Genomic DNA, 21051 nt, shown 5'->3' with positions numbered 1-21051 from the left:
TTCTCTTATTGATGTGCTTACTAACTTCCTTTAATGTTATTGGAAAAGATACATGCTTACTGAGGAATGAAAGGAGACATACCTCATTCAAAGCAGATCTCTTGTTCTTGTTGCATGTGCTGTTACACATTTCTTCTCACAGCCAAGAGCCACAGGCTGGCCCATGTCTTTTGTACTCATTAAGTGTGACTGGATTTCTCAAGTAACACGTTGCTTAAATTTGTATCTTACAGTTTTTCCTCACTGTTTGCTTTTCCTGCACCATTGTTTAAACATTACAACTTTTATTTGGCTTCAGTGCTATTTGTTTCCCTCAGGGGTGGGGGGCAGAGATTTCTGTGTACTGTTCTCTAGCAATATGTATGAGCAGGGATTGACTGGATCATAGAGGAATTGGAGGGGAAATGGGAAGGCTTTCTTTGATTTCAAAATGTTTAATTATAGCCATGCTCTTTTATAATAACTTTAATTTTTGCTGCTAATCCTTTGCTATGCTGAGGCACCAGGCTACCGTATAAAATGACAACTCATTCATGGGAGGCCCATCTTTGCCCACCATCACATAGTCCCTGTCTCCTCTGAGACAGCCTGTGAGCTCTCTCCCACTCTCAGATCTGTTGAGCCAAATGACCATGTCCATTGGTGTCATCGTTTGTGGAGTATCTATGATTTGTGAGCCTAGTAGACTCAGGTAAGTTGCAGGATCTGAAGTGAGACTGCCCTCCGGCAGCTACGGTGCCTGCAGTCCTTGGGTCTGCCTTCTCCCCTCCCACAGCTGGCAGGCAGGAAAAAAGCCTCCATAGCTTCAGCTCTGCTGCCTGGGGTGGCAAGGAGATGCAAGGACTGCCATGATTTGTTGCTGTTGCCACACAGACAAAGGAGAGAGGTGTGGAGAGGTTGGGCAAGCTGGTGCCATGCCAGGGGTTGCAGTGTCCCCTCCCCCTAGGCAGGGCACCTCTGGAAACCAAAGGTTGCTCCAAGCAGTGTAGATATCTCAGTCCGACCCTGGAGGTTGTGTGCAACATGGGAGAGGCACATTCCCAAACTCCAAGTCCCTGAATGCAAATTTTCATCCTAGGAATAGGCTCAAATGACATTGGTAGAAATAAATAGAATGAGGACGCAGGTAAGCATGGTGTTAGACAATCATTGGGAACCTGTGTTCCTGCAGAGCTAATTCCTCTTTCTAACATTAAGGGTCCCAAATCTTGACCGTATATTGACTCATTCATTAATAGTTTGCGTGTATGAATAATTCACCATCTATGTACTGTATCTTTATTTTAAATGCATTACAAGGCATATATTAGACAGAGATTGTCTTCTGCTGTGGTTAACATCAAGATTTATTGTTCCAGGAACCTCCAGATATATTGACTTGAAGCAAATCCTGGAGGTTCAATTGAAGTGGATACTGTATTAACAAAAGGCCACAAGTCACATTTCTTCTGTACTCTGCTTTGTGATGGATATCAGTTCTCTTTCTTTAATTTTTTTTCCCAGTGTAACTGTAATCATAAGCCACTTGCCTAGCTCAGCCTAGCCTTCCTGTTTTATTTAGCTGCCTCTGGGACCCTTGCTAAATCATTATTAATGGGATGCCTCACTCCAGCCTGAAAATAATATTTGGTTTTTCAACTACACTAATGCATGTTTTCCTTTCTAAATTCATTATTTCAGTGTAATGTCACAGATTCTTTGCCGTTTTTCCCTTTAACCCAGAAGCAAGCCTGCTTTGAAGGAAAAAAAAAAAACAGGAGATCCTATTCCAGTGTGCTAAAATGGAATGGGATTGCTAGCAGTAAGGCAGGAGTGGGGACAAGATGCTTTGAATTTGCCTCCTCTTTTGTCCCTCCATGTTGAAAGTAAAGGAGGGAAGAAGATTTTGCAGACAGGCTGGGGGAGTATGACCTCCTCTCTAGCTGCTGCATTTGATAATGTTCCCATTTCTCCAGTGATTATTAATGTGACCTTCTTATCCCTTTTCTTTTATTTTAAAAAAAGATAAATGCTCTGGTATCTTTGCACCATCACCATGTGCTACACATTTCATTGCTAAGCAACAATCAGCAGTGCACAGCCTGGGCACCACTTACAAACTTTCATCTCCAAAGTAGAGCAACTTTCACTGTGTATTGCTGAAGCTGTTCCCTGAAGGATGTGCTCCTGAAATGGGGGAGTTGGGGAACCAACACTCAGACTTGTGTGTGTGTGTGTACTCCAGCTCTGCAATGGTGCTTTCATGAAGAAGCTTTCCTTAATTAGACATGAACACACACTCTTCCACCTATGCACTGATGTGGAAGGAATATTAAAGGACTACAGTCACATGCAAAGAACCAAGATAATCCTGATTTGAGGATGGGAAATGTCATAGAAAGAATAATTATGCAAACCAAGGAAGAGAGGAAAGTAAAGACTTTCATTTCTTTCAATCCAAAGCCCTCCTAAATATACCAACTTGGGATTTGCACAAGACCTCCCTGTGCTTCCCGCAGCACACAGCTAGAACAGGAAAGGGAAACCAAGTGTGGTGGGTTGACCCTGGCTGGATGCCAAGTGCCTACCAAAGCTGCTCTATCACTCCCCTCCTCAGCTGGACAGGGGAGAGAAAATGTAATAAAAGGGCTCGTGTGTCAAGGCAAGGGCAGGGAGAGATCATTCAGTTACTGTCACAGGCAAAACAGGCTCAACTTGGGGAAATCAGTTTAATTTATTACCAATCAAATCAGAGTAGGATAATGAGTAATAAAACCAATCTAAAAACACTTTGCCCCCACCCCTCCCTTCTTCCCAGGCTTAACTTCACTCCCAATGTTCTCTACCTCCTCCTCCCAGTGGTACATGGGGAAGGGGAATGGGGGCTGTGGTCAGTTCATCACATGTTGTCTCTGCTGGTCCTTCCTCCTCAGGGAATGACTCCTCACACTCTTCCCCTGCTCCAGCGTGGGGTCCCTCCCACAGGAGACAGGCCTCCATTAACTTCTCCAGTGTGAGTCCTTCCCATGGGTTGCAGTTCTTCACGAACTGCTTCAGCATTGATCCCTGCCACGGGTGCAGTCCTTCAGGAACAGACTGCTCCAGCGTGGGTCCCCCACGGGTCTCACAAGTCCTGCCAGCAAACCTGCTCCAGCCTGGGCTCCTCTCTCCACGGGGCCACAGGTCCTGCCAGGAGCCTGCTCCAGCAGGGGTCACAGACTCCTTTGGTCATCCACCTGCTACAGTGTGGGATCCTCCACCATGGACCTCTCTGGGCTGCATGGGGACAGCCTGCCTCACTGTGGTCTTCATCAGGGGCTGCAGGGGAATCTCTGCTCCAGTGCCTGAGGCATCTCCTCCCCTTCCTTCTTCACTGACCTTGGTATCTGCAGAGTTGTTCCTCTCACTTTTTCTCACTCTTCTTTTCAGCTGCAATTGTTGTTGCTCAGGGTTTTTTCCCCCTTCTTAAATATGTTATCCCAGAGGCAGGTGCTACCACCATTGCTGACAGGCTCAGCCTTGGCCAGCAGCAGTTCTGTCTTGGGACCAGCTGGCATTGGCTCTATCAGACACGGGGGAAGCTTCTCACAGAAGCCACCCCTGTATCCCCTCCCAGCTACCAAGACCTTGCCACAGAAACATAATACACCAAGGCATGTTCAATAAGAAATGGACTAAGCAGGATCTTTAAATTCTGGCTGGTAACATGGAGGTTATTATGAAATTTACAGTTGCTAAGGAAATGTTTCTTAGTGCATGAATATAAATCTCATCAGAGAGAATTTAGTCCTAGCTATGAAACACACAAAAGCTGGAGTAAGGAATAGTATTTTAATGGCAAATAGATGTTTTTCTTCTTGAAGAATCTACTGAAAAAGCCCCCAAACTACAGGTCACTCAATGTCTTGAACCTTCCCAGCTTTAGCCCTGGTACAATAGTATTTCCTCTGATTTAGATTCTGAATCTTTACATTTATTACAACACAGAAAAGTCACAGAGAAGAAAATCAGACTGAGTCTTCAGAGAGATTGTCACAGCCTCAGACTCTGCCACCTGCTTTTGGTCAGACTCCAACATAAAGGGAGAGTAAGGGCTGCATCAGAGGAAATGTGGAGACCAAAGTAAAGCAAACATCATACAAATATCCCTTCTTTGACCATGCTTGTGGCTTCTTACACTGCTATGAATCCAACAATATGCTGTTAACAGTATTGTCCAGGTAAAAAATAACCAGAAGTTGATACTAGCTAACAGAAATGGGAGGGTTGCTGTAAGCAGTAGTTAGTTATCCCCATGAGGTCACTCACCGTTACACTTAGCTAGAGTGCCTGAACCTATTAATAAATCTTGCTCAAAGTTCAGATTCTGGTCTCTTGGTGTATGCTTATGACTCTCAGTGGGAACTGGTGTAAGATCCTTTGTATGGGGCTATAGGGAAAAATTCAGCTTCTTGCCCAATATAAAGCAAGCAGGAGAAATTCCAGTACCTGCAGGACAGATTCCTGATAATGAAGGGTGTCTGATATATTGCTTGTTGTAATGGATGGCTCCAAGCAAAGTATACTCAGACTGCTTTTAAGGATCTGGTTTAATTGCTTCATCTTGCACTCAGCTTGTGGTATATGTGGCATTCTCCTGATTGTAAAGAACTAGGAATAGATAACTGCAAACCACAGGCCATTATCTATAGCTTTTCTTCATGATGAGACTCTGCTGGGCAGATGGGGACTTTCAAACACATTCCTTCTCTTCTGGCCATGACGAGTCCTCAGGGACCACGCACTTGCCCTGTCTCAGCTAGGATTTAAAGGTATGCTATGGCTCTTTCTAATTACACCTAACTAACGTGTTCCAAAAAACTGCCCTTCAGAAGGCAATGCCCCTTAACACAGGTGGAACTGGTGCATTCTCTTGCTAATAGAAGAGGCTGCACAGTAACTGTCCTGCTCCTGTCCTCTTGAAAAAAGTGAATGCTTTAGCATTTTGCTCATTCTTTAAAATATGGATTCCCATGGTTTAATTGGATGTGTCAGGATTTTAGATCAGACCATAAATACCCTAGAAAGGATGGCTTTTGAGTGGCACGATGTTGGACCTACAAGAAGAGTGTATCTGGTTTCACTTTAAAGGCAAGAGAGTCTATTTTACAAGCCACTATTCTGTTAGTAGAGCAATGGTATTTCTATTCCTAGTAATAATTTGGGTTAACACTTTAGGGGAAAGCAAGAAGGTAAATGATAAAATCCTGATTAGTTCCTTCGAACAGGCAGGTGCCCCAGCAGTTTCAAAGTCATCTCCATAGTTATGTCCGGCTAAAGTAATGCTGTGAGGCTCTTCCGTGTTCAGTTTTTAGATTAAAATAACAGATCAGTCCCACTGAAATCAAGGCACAGGTATAATCTCAAGTACCTTCTACCTTTGGTGCAAGTAGCACCCATCAAAAATCATTCTTTCATCATGAACAAACAGCTGTGCTTTGCAAGTCCCACTTCTAACAAGCCTTTGGCACAGCACACACCAGAGGCCATCTAATGAGTCACTAGCATTGCTGCACACTCTCATACAGAGCTCTGGTTGGGCTGCTGACCCTGGCACAGGGTCTGACGGGCTGGGGTGGGCCTCAGGCCGTGGAGGCTTATGCAGGGCATGCTGATTTTATTAGAAGCAGCCAAGGACATTAATATTCATTTGCCCAAGGCTGGGTGGGCTTGCCATGGCATTGTACAATCTCAGTTTAAAGTGTGGTTGATAGGGAGGTAGCTTGCTGACCTGTGAAGGCAAAATAATGTTTGTCTAGCAGGATGTGTATAGCAGGTGTATTAACCTTTGCCAGTCCCTTTACAGAAAGTGTGAGCCATAACCTCCTGCTCTAAATGTGCTGCTGTGCTGCTTTGCGATTCCTGTATAAGAAGAAAACCCCAAGGGCAGAGATTGTAAGGATGCCCCAACTGCGCATGGGTCAAATCCACAGATGAAAAACCTGCACTACCTCCAGAACTGCCGCCAAACGAAAAGCTTTAAAAAACAATATTACAGGCTATTTTTTTCCAGGCTCTGGAAAAATTGGGGTTGGAAGATCTCTGAACTAAAATTGTCTGATAGAATTTTTGTCAGGCTTTTCTTTACAAATTTTTTTTTCAATTCTTTACTGAGACTTTTGAAACAAGCAAGCTATTAGAGCCTTAACTTCTTTGTTTATAATGGAAATGCTCACTGACCCTTGACTGTAGAGGTGCTCTTGCACCGTTGTAATAAATGCCAGGCACATCTAACAGATGTGCGATCCAGGAACGCTCTGGCTCCTTGCCAGCACACTACTTTATGCCTGGTATCTAATCCTGCTGTGGCAAAAACAGTTGGGGAATTAGATATATTGTGAGCAGTTTTTCTTTTTAGTACCTATGTGTATATCTGAAATGCTACTTGTGTCTACATTTTAATTGTTCCAAAGAACTGAGAGTAATATGTTTACTTAGCTCTTTTTTAAATTTGTCTTTCTAAAGCTTTTTAGTACTCCTCAGTTCTCCTCTAGAAATTAACAGGGAATCTTGTGCAAGATGTAGCAAAGAATGTCTGTGACCTCCTGCCTCCAGTGAAACCGGTGGGAATTTTTCCCTTGTCTTTCACAGGGCCAGACTTTTCTGTGGGATTTTTCTGCCCTGCTTGATAAGCTTTTCAAATCATTGTAGGTTAGTACTTATTTCTGGCTGTGGGAAATGGTGTATCATTTAGAGTGAGCCAATCTAAACAGTTGGTGTCCCTCCATCCCCATTTCCTGGTTGCAGGCTCTGCTCTCCCACTCATTCCCAAATAAACAGACAAAAAAAGAGAAATCCACCCCTGCTCTCCAGGTTTCTGCTAGTTTAGTGAGCTGAATGGGCTGTTGAGGCATCAGGAAGGGCCAGGGCCATGAAGGCAGGAGGTGAAGGAAAAGCAAGCAGGGAGCAGGGATGCTTTCTGAGAGGCATCTAGTCATTATGGCAGTTCCATTGCCATATGAAACAGCACTCTTGGATAGGTTATGGAGCAGATCATCCTGAGTGCCATCACACTGCATGTACAGGACAATGAGGTGATCAGGTCCAGTCAGCATGGTTTTATGAAAGGCAGGTCCTGCTTGACTAACCTGATCTCCATCTATGACAAGGTCACCTGCTTAGTGGATGAGGGAAAGCCTGTGGATTTTGTCTATCTAGACTTTAGTAAAGCCTTTGACATAATTTCCCACAGCATTCTTCTGGAGAAACTGACTGCTCATGGCTTGGATGGGCAGACTCTTTGCTGGGTAAAAAACTGGCTGGATGGCTGGGCCCAGAGAGTTGTGGTGAATGGAGCTAAATCCAGTTGGCGACCAGTCACAAATGGTGTTCCCCAGGCCTCAGTGTTGGAGCCAGTTCTGTAATATCTTTATCAATGATCTGGATGATGGGATTGAGTGCATCCTCAGTAAGTTTTCAGATGACACCAAGTTGGGTGGGAGTGTTGATCTGCCCGAGGGTAGGAAGGTTCTACAGAGGGATCTGGACAGGCTGGATTGATGGGCTGGGGCCAACTCTATGAGGTTTAACAAGGCCAGGTGCTAGGTCCCGCACTTTGGTCACAACCCCATGCAACGCTACAGGCTTGGGGAAGAGTGGATGGAAAGCTGCCCAGCAGCGAAGGACATGGGGGTGTTGGTCAACAGCCAGCCGAACATGAGCCAACAGTGTGCCCAGGCAGCCAAGAAGGCCAACAGCATCCTGGCTTGTATCAGAAATAGTGTGGTCAGCAGGACTAGGCAAGTGATCATGCCCCTGTACTTGGCACTGGTGAGGCCACACCTTGAATACTGTGTTCAGTTTTGGGCCTGTCACTACAAGAAAGACATTGAGGTGCTGGACCATGCCCAGAGAAGGGCACAAAGCTGGTGAAGGGTCCAGAGCATGTGTCACATGAAGAGAGGCTGAGGGAACTAGGGTTGTTTAGTCTGGAAAAGAGGAGGCTGAGGGGAGACTTTATCACCCCCTACAACTACCTGAAAGGAGCTTGTAACAAGGTAGTGTCAGTTCTCCCAAGTAACAAGTGATAGAACAAGAGGAAACAGACTTAAGTTGTGCCAGAGGAGGTTAGGATTGGATATTAGGAAAAATTTCTTCACCGAAAGGGTGGTCAAGTATTGGAAAAGGCTGGTTAAGTCACCGTCCCTGGAGGTATTTAAAAGTGTAGCTGTGATGCTTAGTGATGTGGTTTATAGAATAGAATCATAGAATCGTTAAGGTTGGAAAAGACCCTTAAGATCATCGAGTCCAACCACTAACATATCACTGCCAAGTCCACCACAAACCATATCCTCAAGCACCACATCTACCCTTCCTTTAAATACCTCCAGGAATGGAGACTCAACGACTTCCCTGGGCAGCCTGTTCCGATGTTTGACAACCCTTTCAGTGAAGAAAATTTAGTGGTGGACTTGGAATTACTAGGTTAGTGGTTCGACTTGATGATCTTAAAGGTCTTTTCCAACCTAAATGATTCTATGATTCCTGCAAGTCAAGGCATTTTCATCTCCCTTAGCTGCTTCATTTGTGTAAGAAGTATCTGTATGGCTACGTGTCCTTTACATATTGAGTGCTCAAAACCTGAGCTTTGTGCTCAGGGTGCCCTGCTCCTCTTGGGTCTTCTCTGATCTGCAGCATCCCATGAAGTGAGCACCCCGTGAGCTGGAGTCACCACTGCCCTCAGCAGCACATCAAGTCCTCATCCTTTCTCTGCCATGTGTGGCAAAGCTACACACTGCCAGAAATGCACAGCCTGTGTAAACTAGATGTCTGTGCAAAGCCTGAGAGGAGGCCTGTGCATTTATTATAGAGTGATAGGATCACAGAATGGTTTGGGTTGGAAGGGACCTTTAAAGGTCATCCAGTCCAACTCCCCTGCAATAAGCAGGGACATCTTTAACCAGATCAGGTTGCTCAAAGCCCCGTCCAACCTGACCTTGAATATTTCTAGGGATGGGGTCTCCACTACCTCTCTGGGCAACCTGTTCCAGCACTTCACCACCCTCATCATAAAAAATTTCTTCCCTATGTCTAGTCTAAATTTACCCTTTTTTAGTTTAAAACCATTACCCCTTGTCCTATCACAACAAGTCCTACTAAAATGTCTGCCCCCATCTTTCTTATAAAGCCCCTTTCATTACTGAAAGGCTGCAATAAGGTCTCCCCGCAGCCTTCTCTTCTCCAGGCTGAACAACACCAACTCTCTCAGTCTCTCCTCATAAGAGAGGTGTTCCACTCCTCTGATCATTTTTGTGGCCCTCGTTTGGACCTGCTTCAACAGTTGTTCCTGTCTGAGGGCTCCAGAGCTGGACGCAGCCCTCCAGGTGGGGTCTCACCAGAGCTGAGTAGAGGGGCAGAATCACCTCCCTCAACCTGCTGGCCACACTTCTTTTGATGCAGCCCAGGATATGGTTGGCCACCTGGGCTGCGAGCACCCCTTGCTGGCTCATGTCCAGCTTTCCATCTACCAGTACCCCCAAGTCCTTCACTGCAGGGATGCTTTCAATCCCATGAGTACCATTAGTACCATTTAGTACCATAAAGGTTCATCTGGAACTTCAAGAGGAGCCAGGCCATGGATCCAGATGAATTTCACACTTTTGCTGTCTAGATTCACCTCACCTTCCTTCCTTGCATCTGGGCATATATGTATCAGACTCTCTGGCCCTATGGGAGCAGTCTGGATTGATTCTCAGGGGTTTATTTTATGAAATTTTTGGAACTACCTGCCTGCTTTTGTGAATGTTTTACAAATGCTGAAAATGGTTCCAACCTGGCTGGGAATTTTCTGATGTGTTGATATTTGCAGTCTTTCCATGGAGATGAAGAAGCATTGACAGTTGTTACCAGCATCTAGAGATCTGTAGTTTCTTTGGCCTATCTATAGCTTTGATCTACAACAATAGAGACAAAATAGTGTTAAATCAACATATATAAATATACCTTCCCCCGTAGAATTCATAACTGCCATAATGACCTCAGCCTTGGACCTCTCCTGAAATTTAATGACCAGTTGGGGTTAATGGCCCAAAGTTCCACCTCAGACTATTAACAGTCTCAGGCAGTCATTAATTCTCACAAAATGCTCAGGGTCTTTATTGCTGTTGCTCAAGTGGTGCTCAAATGCCTGTGAATATTTATACCCATGCTGTGGACGTAAGAAACAGGACCTGTGTACAGTATTTCATATGTCTCACTGTTCAAAAAAATCTGAGTACCTGGTAGTAATCACTTCCACATCTGAGGTTAATGAAGTAACTTCAGCTGGCCACTAATAGCAGTAATCGAAAATTGTGGTTACTTGTATAGATGTGAACTTTGCTTTAAAAATAATGAGTATAAAGGCGGACTCCCTGCCCTGAGGAACTTACACCCTGAAGTTCTTGTAAATATATGCTTAAGTTTTTCTTTATTTCAAATAGTTGCAAGGGGTCACAGGCATGTGCTTGCTGTTATACAGATACTTCTAAATATAAGTCAATGTTGCTTAAAAATTTTTTCATTATAACACCTTATGTTTAATGCTTTCGTTGAGATGAGATGCAGGACTGAGCTGCTGCAGGTTCCCACCACAACATATCCTCTTCCAAGAAGACATTGTATCATTGGTTGACAGGTTACTTAAGCAGTCAGTTTTTGAAAAGACATTGTAGTTTAATTACTAGGTATTATTATTTAAGAAGAAACATAGGACTGGAACTGACCTTGTGAGGCACTGGGTCAAGTTTCTGTTCTCTTGAACAGTAACGTTAGATCACTGTTAATGAATTGACCAATCTCAGCTTCAAGAGACTCAGAGGTTTTCGTCCCAACAGCCTTCTCAGTGGCTGTTTCAGAACCTCACTTCCCTGGGCATTGGAAACCTTCTTCTAATTCCCAATGTAAATGTATTCATTGTCAGTTTGGGTCTATTTGTACTTGTGCCAGTATTGGCTTTTAGACTAAATAGCTCTTCCTTTCCCTGGTGCTTACTTACTGGACGTGTTTACAGAGAGGCATGATATCCTCTTTCAGCTCTTCTTTTCCCAGGCTTACCAGACAAGCTCTTGGCTCGCTGTTCCCCTGATTATGATCTGCACCTGCTCCTGCCTGAGAGCCCCAAAAGGGCACAAAACAGGCCGGAGAGATCTTCCCAATGTTCAGGCTGCTTTGTCTCTACTGAGATATTCACCTGGTCTACCTAGACTTGCATTTCCTTTCCCACAGTGCCAGGTGTTACTTGTTCGCTCATAAACTTGGACTTTCTTCTGAGTTGTTTCCAGCTTGTACATTCATGTTGTTACTGTAATTCTTGTTATTAGCCATTATATATATCAGTTATATGTGCTATCTTGAACTTAATGCTATGAGGCACCATCTCATTTCCATTACCCTGCAAGGTTGTTTAATTCTTAGATCAAAACTGTATGCTGCTTACTGCGGCTGGGACAGGAGCTACCCACCACCCCCTTGACAAAATGTGAAAAGCTGGAGGGGTATTAAAACTGGCACCTGTTTGGGCCAGGGCCCTGCTCCTGTTGTTATCCTGTATATCCCCCATGCTGTTCATAGGGTCCTTTGTTTGCCATTCTTCTTCTACAAGGAAGAATGTGGTTACACATCATGTTTGGACATGGCATCTGGGTGTGTATCTGTGTTCCTTCATTATTTCCTTTTTGTTTTTGAAGCCCTTTGGGTTACATTATACCTTTTTTGCATTTTTTTTAAAGTAATGGATGACTACCTAGCAGTGGGTAGATATTCTAGGGTGTTTTCTTATAGTTCATACACTTCAGTGAATATACTACTTTCTGTAGTAAGTGATGTTTCTTTCCTATTTTGTTTTTTACAGATGTCATCAATAGTTTTATCTGGAATGGCACATATTTTAGGCCCAGATCTCTTGACTCTGAATCTACTACAGAGGCTTCCTTGTGACTTGTTGAAGTCAGTTAAACACTAAATTTAAGAGAAGGATAGTATTTATCTACCTTCAAGGGCCATTTAGACTCAAGATCTATTAACATTTTTAACAGTTCAGACACTAAGTGACCCTAAGATGTGCCTTCATCTGAAAAGCTTGATTAATTTTCCTAACTGTACCAGCTGGCATAATAAAAATATTATCTCAACCTGAAAACTTCTCCTGCCTGTGTCCCCAGCTACAGCAAGGTACCTGTATCTATAGTGTAACTGAAATATTTATTATGGGAAATAAAGAGACATACACCAGGAAGCAAGGAGCAACCAGAAAATGTACTTTATTTTTGCCTGAGATGAGGGGCATGTAGAAAAGCATTTTGCAATGCTGTTACTATTCTGATAAAACACTCTAGTTGCCTAAATAAAACCAGATCCTAAGATGATGAGCATGGTATAAATACTTAGATAGAAAGAAGAGAAAGGAAAACAGAGTTTTTAATGTACTATCAAATAAAGTTTTAAAGGAGAAAAACACCCCACAGTAAAAAAAGATAGTAATAAAGCAGAAGTAGGAATCTACTGCCAAGGGACAGAACGAGTATTGTAGAAAGGGGCTTTCCCATGAAGAAAAGTCTTTCTTAGGGATTTGTTCCATCTGAATCCTTGGATCATAGCTCTCCTAGGAAAAAGTCTGCGATGATAGATAGGAAGATCTTTAAACCGCAGAAGGCAGTAAATGGGAAGAAGAAGGGAAATTGGGGAGACAACTATACTACCATCACCCTCTTTTAACACAAAGAAAATAAAATCAAGTCAGTGAGGATATACCAAAGATAAAGGAATATCAGACAGTAGGAAACGCAGGGGGAAAAATGCCCTCAAACCCCAATGACCAGATAGAAAATAAATCAGTGCAAATACTGTACTTAACCTAGGTAGGAAACCAGGTGAAGTGAGGCAGCAATAACAGATGCAACAAAGCAACCTACACACAAAGATGGAAGAACTAGGCTTATTGGTGCATGACATGAAACAGGATGTTAGAGGGATAACAGAAACCTGATAGAATAATAATTGCAACTGGAGTGCAAGTACTGCAGGATGCACACTGTGAAAGAATGCAGAAGGGATTGTTAAAATAATCTGGTAGCATTATATATTAAGAATATGGCTGGCAGTAAAGAAATGTTAATGAATAGTATGGATAAGAGAGGATCAGTTTGTGTCAAAATGTGTTAGGAAAGGATTCTGAAAGTCACTGTAGTGGGGAAGAGATTGGGCTCTACAATAAACACTGGAGGTGAGACTGCTTTAGTATCATGAGAGACATAAGCTACCAGGTGATTGTACCGTTATGGGAGACTTAAAATTCACAGTCATAGACTGGAGAACAGATGCTACATCCACAGTAGAATCCAGTAATTTCTCAGATTAGAAGTCGAAAACCCTCCTTTTCCAAGGATTTATGTATTTTTAGTTGGTGATGGACAAGTGGCAAAGCTATTATAGAAAAAGTAGTAGAGAAAATAATATGCTCTCAAGTGATGACAGTACTGATCAAATTTCAATTTAAATGAAATGGCAGTATATACAAAGACAAGTGGATAGTTAAGGATTTAACTGTAAAAGGGCAGACTATGCCATAGTGAAGCAGTCTGAAGAGCAAAGGCACTGAGGTGGGGTAGAGTACTGGTCTGAAATTCATATTCTCAGACAAGAGAACTCCAGGCCTAGCTAGAAAAATAATTCTACTAAATAGGATATTGAGATTTGCCAAAGAATCTTCAATAATCAGAAAGGATTTGCTCAGAAAAAGAAACCAGAACTTGGAGGATTGGAAGTGAAAGATCAGAATACGAACTGTGAACACCTGAGATGACTTAGACCTTGAGAAATCAGAAGAAAGAGTTTAAGATTCTCCAGCCATGATGAATAAAGACCTAAAAAAAAGTAAGGGTGCTATTTAAAGCTATTTTAGGGATGGCCCCCAAAACAATTAATACTTTCTCTCTGCCTCTGAAGATGAGCAGGTGGAACACAGGTGTGATAGCAGGACTGTTTATAGGGAATAGGGTTTTGGAAAGTCGAAATGGTACCACAAAGTTTGAACCAGAACTCCTCAATGTGGTATGACCATCTGAATGGAGTCTAGTACGTGTGAGGTCTTCAGTTAAAAAAAGATGCTAAGGGGCAAACCTAAGGGCATAGACCAGCCATTCTGATGTACAAGATTTTAGGCAAAATGAAAGACATGAGGAGTAATAGAAGATGTCCTAAAATACACTATCAACTTACTAAAGGGGACCAAGTTTCAAACTTCTTCAATAAATTATTCTTTTTTTAGCCAGGGAAGGAAAACATAGTAACACAGTAGCTGTAGCCTACCTGTTCTTTAGTAAAGTATTTCACAAAATTGCTAAGTATTCTGTGAGATGAGAATTAGTACATGGACCTGCCCAAAGGGCTGACAGTGATGGATTATGCTGAAAGGGGAACTAGCACTAGAGGTGTATTCCAAATGATGTTCCTTAAATGCTTTCATTAGTGATCAAGAAGTGGATGTGCAGTAACTAAATTTGTTGAAGATACAACACTAGGAAGCATGCACCCATATCAAGAGGGCAAATTCAGTAGAAACCTGTTTAACTCAATGCCAGCAATAATAGGGTAGGATTAGATGAACTAGAACAAAATCCAGTCGGATGCTTTGAAGAACCAGTAACAAGAATGGTTGCTACCCATTGAAAATGGGAAGATAAAAAAAAAAAGAAAAGATGGATCTGTATTTGTCAGTCACAGGATGTCTCTGAGCCATTGGTGTGAAAAAAAAAAATCGTATACGAGGCAGTAGCAGGAGAGCTATTATCAGCAGAGAGGGGGAAACACTTATGTATTGTAATATGTTCCTTGGAACCACCATGCACATTTTTGGTCACTTACATTCAAGAAAGAAAAATTCAAACAAAGAAGTGCAGCAAAGTGCTGCATCACAATACAATAGGAAAAGAGAGCTTACCATAAAGCAGTAAGGAGCTTTTGTTGGGTTTGGTTAGTGAAACAAAAAACAGACTTAGAGGAGATAGGATTACCGTCTATAAACATATTGAGGTGGTAAAACCAAGGACGAGAAGATTGTTTAGCTGAAAGGACATTGTTGACACAAAAACCCAGAAATAGATTTACACTAGAAATTAAAAGGGCTACTATTTACCAGTGTACTTTGTAGTGGACAAAAACCTGTGTTTTTTAAAGATGGAGCTTGATAAATGTAAGAAGGGGATTATGTAGGTTGCCAGAAGTATCAAAGGACTGGATATATGACCCAGGAATTCCCTCCCATCTTACCGCTGGCTTTACCAAATTTCTAAAATGAGTAAATTCTGCACTTGGAACGTGATCACTGGACCTGGGAAAAAAACATTATTAAGACCTCAGTTTAGCTAAGCTTAGTTTAAGCCACAGTATTAGCACACAGGACTAAAACGTGCTTTTACTGTTCTGGGGAAGCCACGCACTGAAATTTCTCTGTGCAGGGTTGAAGTCAGAAGAATTACTCCATTAGAAACCACACTTTCTGGCTGCACATCCCCTCGTGTGCAGATGGAGTGCAGAGCACTGTTTCCTAGCAACTACTAAGGACCACTGGCTTTATAAATCAATCTCTGCCAGGATATCACAGAAACCACGATAAATGGGAAACATTTAGTAGTCAGAAGGCTTTCTACTTCCTCCACTTTCTGGTCTGCACAGAAAAGTCTTTTCAAGAAGTAGATAATATCAGCATTTCTTCATAAGTGAACTGAATTCAAATCCTTGTTCAGGTGGCTTGTTTTTCAGCTCCCCTGGGGTACATGTCCTCGTGTCCATGAATGGTCCTTCTTTAAGATGTCAGTTACCAAGCTTTCTCAAAGACAAAATTATTTGGAAATTCACTTGGAAAAAAAAAAAGAAAATTAAATGCAGATAAAGAAAGAATGAATACCACATGAAAAAAACTCCAAAGAGCCCTGGGAAGAAGGGTAGTGATAAGAGTCCGTCAAAGCTTGCAGATGCAAGTCTTCCATTCTGTGCAGTAAATGAGGTTCCAATGGCATGTTCATCTATAAATTTTAAATAACATCTGATTGACAGCAACCTTCAATTATTTGGGCTTTTTTTTTTTTTCACTTTTAAGAATCTTATCTCATTTCTCTGTTTATTCATCGTCCCCACTTTGCAGGCTTCCACCATCTTCTGATGCAGCTAGCAGTCTGAACTGGGAGCTTCTGTCTTGGTAGTTCACTGGAAAATCCCATTTTCCTTTTGTGTAAAGCACACGAAAGCCGCTCTCCTTGTCCAGCAGCACTTTCATCAGGGTTTTGTTTCAGAAATACACCAGAGGCTTTGTCACTCTGGTAACACCAGGGTTACAAAATGAAAGTGCTAAGAAGCTCCCAGTAATATGTAAGGGGAGAAAAAGGCTCTCCTTGTGCATTTAACGATAAATATTACTGAAGGGCTCATTAGATAAGCAATTAATATTTTAGTCTATACTGTGATTGTTGTATGTTTCAACAGCCTGATGGGACAATCTAACTTCTGTCTTTCAGAACAGTATTGATTATTTGATTTCTAGCACAGAATGGTGTCCGTTGTGAGATCACGTTGAGAATGCTCTGCATGTCATTTTTTTTCATGAACACTAGCAGAACAGGAGCAGGAGGTGAGTTAAAGGCTAGTTTCAGAAAGGGAGAACTCAGGATACTAAACTTTGTGACTGATGGTGGCATTTGACAAATCTGATGCTTAGACTGTGAGCTCTTTAAAGTGGGAAATTGCTTATATATCACAGAAAAGAAAACATGCATGTTTGTGGTGCCATATAAATAGCAAGCAGTCATTCTGCTTCTGAGCTGGAAGTAAAATTAGGAAGGGCTAATGTTTTGCTTTTCAATTTTTTCCTCTCTTTTTAGAACCATTTTAGAAGATCCTTTTTCATGGAATTAATTCTGTTTTGTTGTGGTTAGTAATGCTTTGTTGTAGACTCACAAGGTATTTCCTCTCTTACTTGTACTGTTTATAATTTCAGCTGAATCATTCCATTCAGAAATGGGTTTGTGTTACACTGGCACTTCAGATTATTCTTTGCCGTTTTTGTTGTTGAGGTCTTTTGAAGAAGATGTGTTTACATCCCCATTGTTCAATCAACAAAGTATGCAATCACAAATCTTTGGTCTTCTGGTGTGTTTAGCAAATCTTTTCAGCTTACAATTTACCACCTGTGGCTTTTCTTCATCTCTGAAAAATGCTATTATCTTAAATGGCCTATTTCTAATTGCAGTGGGTTTAATTGCTTGGATACACAAGGGTCTGCGTTGGCTACTGTTGTTTTCTGGACATGTTCAGAAAAAATTGGGCATCTGTATACAGATGTCTCTGGAAGGGGCAGGAATTTTACTGCACGTTTCTCTTTAATAGCAATGGATGTCAGCAGGTTTACGATAACATTCCTGGAATTATTGCCCTCCTGAGAAGAATTTCCATTCCAGACCATCTCTATGGGAGATCTCTATAAAGAGGCTGCCCTGCCATCTCTCTCCTGCTTGGTACTCTGCTTGAAATGTGTGGCGTCACTGGAAAACTCTATCTCGAGCCAAGCATGCTGCTGCTGGTTTCAGAAAAATGTTTGACAGTGGCATATGGGACAAAAGTTCTTTATTTTAAGAAGGGATATGAAAAAATCATTTGAAAGGGAGGAGATCTTGTAAAAGGGAAGCACCTGGAAGTGTGCTCAGTAGAACACTGTGTCTATATATTCTAATTTTTTTCCTAATAAATGTACAGTGTCATTGATATTTGTAGAGTCATGTTACTAATTTGCAAACATTTGGAGAACTGTCAAATGTTTCTGTGAATATTTATGAGTCCTCAGTCTTTCACCGCTTTTAGCACAGGTGGTCATTTGCCCAAAAATTCCTCTAGGAAATGTACTCTTTACTGTTCACCATTCATCTTTCTAGTGCTTAAAAGTTTGTCATCCAGTTAGGGAACAAAATAAGTAGCCTGTGATGCAGGACACAGAGCAACCCTTGCAGTGGACAGCTGAAAAGTGGACAGCTTCAAACAAGCCATGTGCAAAAAATGATTTCTCTGAGCAAATATTTATCAACAGTAAGGCCTCCAGGGTACACAACTTCTTTTATTTCTATTTATTCATGATCTACTACAATGGGATTGTAAAACTTGTAGAGGTCTTTAGGCATTAATGTAATAAAAATATAAAATAACAGAAAATAACTAATACTATTTAAGAAAACTGCAGAGGATAGTAGATGACCCAGAAGTAGAAATAAAGCTACATTAGAAACAAATTTCCTGCAAGTAGTTTTACTTAAAAGTAAAAACATTGCCAAATCCTTCTTGCTTTACTCACATGAGTCCTCAAGCTGAAGAAAAGCTTCTAAGGCAGATTATAAGATTTCACTCCATAGACTGGGAATTTGTATTTTAACAGAACAGAATGGAGTCTACAGAACTGTGAGCTGTGTGAAATGAGCTCCAGGAATTATCTTTAATGATCACAAAAGAAAGAAAATATTTCAGAACACAGACCTAAAACCTTTGAAATGTATTTTGGTTTTATATTTTAATTCTAAGTTTTGATTTTCATCCAGCCATTAATGTTCAATGACTATAAAGTTAAAGAGGAGCAGAAAACAGTTTAAAAATATTTTTTCTGGATAAATCTCCTAACACACAAGGGAGCCTGCTGCGTAGCTTGGGCTTGCATTGTAACTACTAGCACACCATATGTTGACCACCAGAGATTACGTTTGCATGTACATTACATCCTGCAGTTACAAATGTTAATAGTTAGCAATATTTAATGAATTAGGTATCTCCTACAGTTTATGAGCTGTCATAGGTGTATTAGATTTATTCATATGTCTTTGCAGTGAGGTAAAAAATGATTTTTAATTTATGCTTTTCTAGTAAACTTCCAAGCCCTTGTTACCCCAGGTTGATTTAAAACTGTGGGGAAATTTTGTAATCAGAGATGGCAACAGTAATCAATCAGGCTTTTATGAGTCTTCCAGAGAGCCAGAATCCCAAACAAAGACATTTAAATATAATCACTTAAAAGATGATTAACTTCAACCTTTGCCTTGGCAATCCCCCATCCCTCCAAGGGAACCTACGGTATGTCAGCCTTGTCCTAACTTGGTTCTGTGAGGCTAATGTTCAGAGATCTTTGTTTCCTTTCTTTCAGATGTTTGACTGGAAGACAGATAGCACCTGTGGTACAGAACATTAAGGTCAAGATCTTGAGGCCTCCTGGGTCTGGCAGATGTCTGGTTTTCAGGTTTTCCCCACTCCATCCAATTGTGAGGTGAAGTCCCAAGGGATTTCATCAAGTCAGTTTTTGTAAATGAGCTGTGTTTGTGCTCTTATTGTTGCTGCTCCTACAAACACAATGTTAGCTGCACAGGGTCCTTTTCTGGTATGTACCTGAGACCAGCACTGAATAAAACTACTTAGAAAATGCTGCTTCTGTGTTGTTTTTTTTTCCAGGACTTCAGTTTCTAAAACATGAGTCAATTCAATTGCCTAATCACAGGCATCTGCTTGAGATGCCCTGGAGTACCACAGGCATCTGCACAGTGAGGATCTATGACACAGTGCCTCTGGGGACCCGCACCTCTGGAGAGCAGGGATAACCCAGCGCATCTCAGATACCACCAGACATTATGTACAGGTAACTGAGAGAGTCCTGGTCAGCACAAGGAAGGGAAGTTAGAGAGTTAGAGAGGAAGGGAGTTAGAGAGGCTCTGTTGGATTAGGTTCCTGTTACATGGCCCCTGAACCAAGCCTTGGCTGTCTGCCTTGGGGCAGAATGAATTACTCTCTGGGCCCCCAGGCTCTCCTGCATAGGTCTCCAGGGACTTCAAAGGGAGTCTACATGCCCAGGTCACAACCAAACTGCGCTGTGGCTCTTGCTGTGTCTTCCCCAGGAACCTGCTCTTAGGTCATTTGACAGGGTAAGGTACTTGTAGGGTACTTTTCTGAGATAGAAAGGGCACAGTGTTCTCTCAAAAGCATGTTACTTCTGCATTCAGTTCAAGTGTATACATCAGTCCATCAACATCTGTTTCGGGTGCAAATGTCTTATAAGGCAATTTGTCTTGCCTTGCAGCTTTAGTCCTTCCACATCCAGTCCAGTGTATCAGCAATGTGAGACCTTCCTATGAGTATCAACACCAGCAGTAACCTTACTATTATTTGAGTTACCTAACACTGTTCTTCTGTGTATTCCAGGGCCCAGGAGGTGATGTCTGTTTTAGGCTGAGGACAATGGCAGAGGCTGCAGGAGCACACTGGATACTAGGAGTATGCACATGGAATATGTAGGTGCTTCACGCTACAATGCTGTTACTAAGAGAAAAGACATTGTATAAGGGTGGGGCAGCACATCCATATCTATGCTGATCTTACTGCTCTGTATGCTGTCAGGAGATGCACATCAGCTGTGAGTGATACTGCATCGCTCCCAGAATAGCTGCTGCTTCTGTACAGCCTGGGGGAAAATATCACCTTTCTCACCAGCTTCCTCGCACTTCAACATACAGAGCCAGCATGAGTTATTTTTGTAGAAGCTTCTAAATCCTGCATTGGTTTCACACAGCCAGACTGAGGGTAGGACCTGTTCCCATTTTACCCACACTTCTTAACAGCATCAGAGACATCTTTTTTACTGCACAGAGCTTTCTGGTTTTGCATAAAAATGGTAAAATTAAAATCTATCCCCTTTTTAAGGGCAGGGGGTGAAAAAGCAAAGCAAAGATCAGTTTGGAGCAGACTTCAAATTCACTTGAATGCTGCATAAAGGTGGGGTTGGAAGGAGGAAAGACGTAGGGTTTTTCTCACATCTCTGGTGTGATCTCAGTCCCACTGAAACTGATGGAAATCTGACTGGCTTCAAGACTGGTTGAACCTGGGCATACTGAAGAGCAATTAAAACTCAATATTTTTTACAGGAGATGATCCTGCCCTGAAGCCAGCAAACAAACCAAACAGAGGCTAGTAAATCCTCTCCGGGATAACAATGGCTCTCTGCTTATCAGCTCTTCAGAATTCCTGTTTATCAGCACCAGG

General features: G+C 42.0%; 1 long non-coding RNA gene across 1 annotated transcript in view; it reads left to right on the top strand.

Moving 5' to 3' along the window:
• Window positions 1-19424, top strand: part of LOC135314206 (uncharacterized) — a 44092-nt gene extending 24668 nt beyond the window's left edge. Inside the window, exon 3 of the long non-coding RNA XR_010373662.1 lies at window positions 19169-19424. This is a non-coding gene — a long non-coding RNA (uncharacterized LOC135314206). The remainder of the gene's footprint in view (window positions 1-19168) is intronic.
• Window positions 19425-21051: the final 1627 nt, after the last annotated feature.

Source organism: Phalacrocorax carbo, chromosome 1, assembly GCF_963921805.1.
Source record: "Phalacrocorax carbo chromosome 1, bPhaCar2.1, whole genome shotgun sequence".
NCBI classification, from domain to species: Eukaryota; Metazoa; Chordata; class Aves; order Suliformes; family Phalacrocoracidae; genus Phalacrocorax; species Phalacrocorax carbo.
The sequence above is the reverse complement of the archived record's forward strand: the minus strand, read 5'-3'. Positions and strand labels throughout refer to the sequence as shown.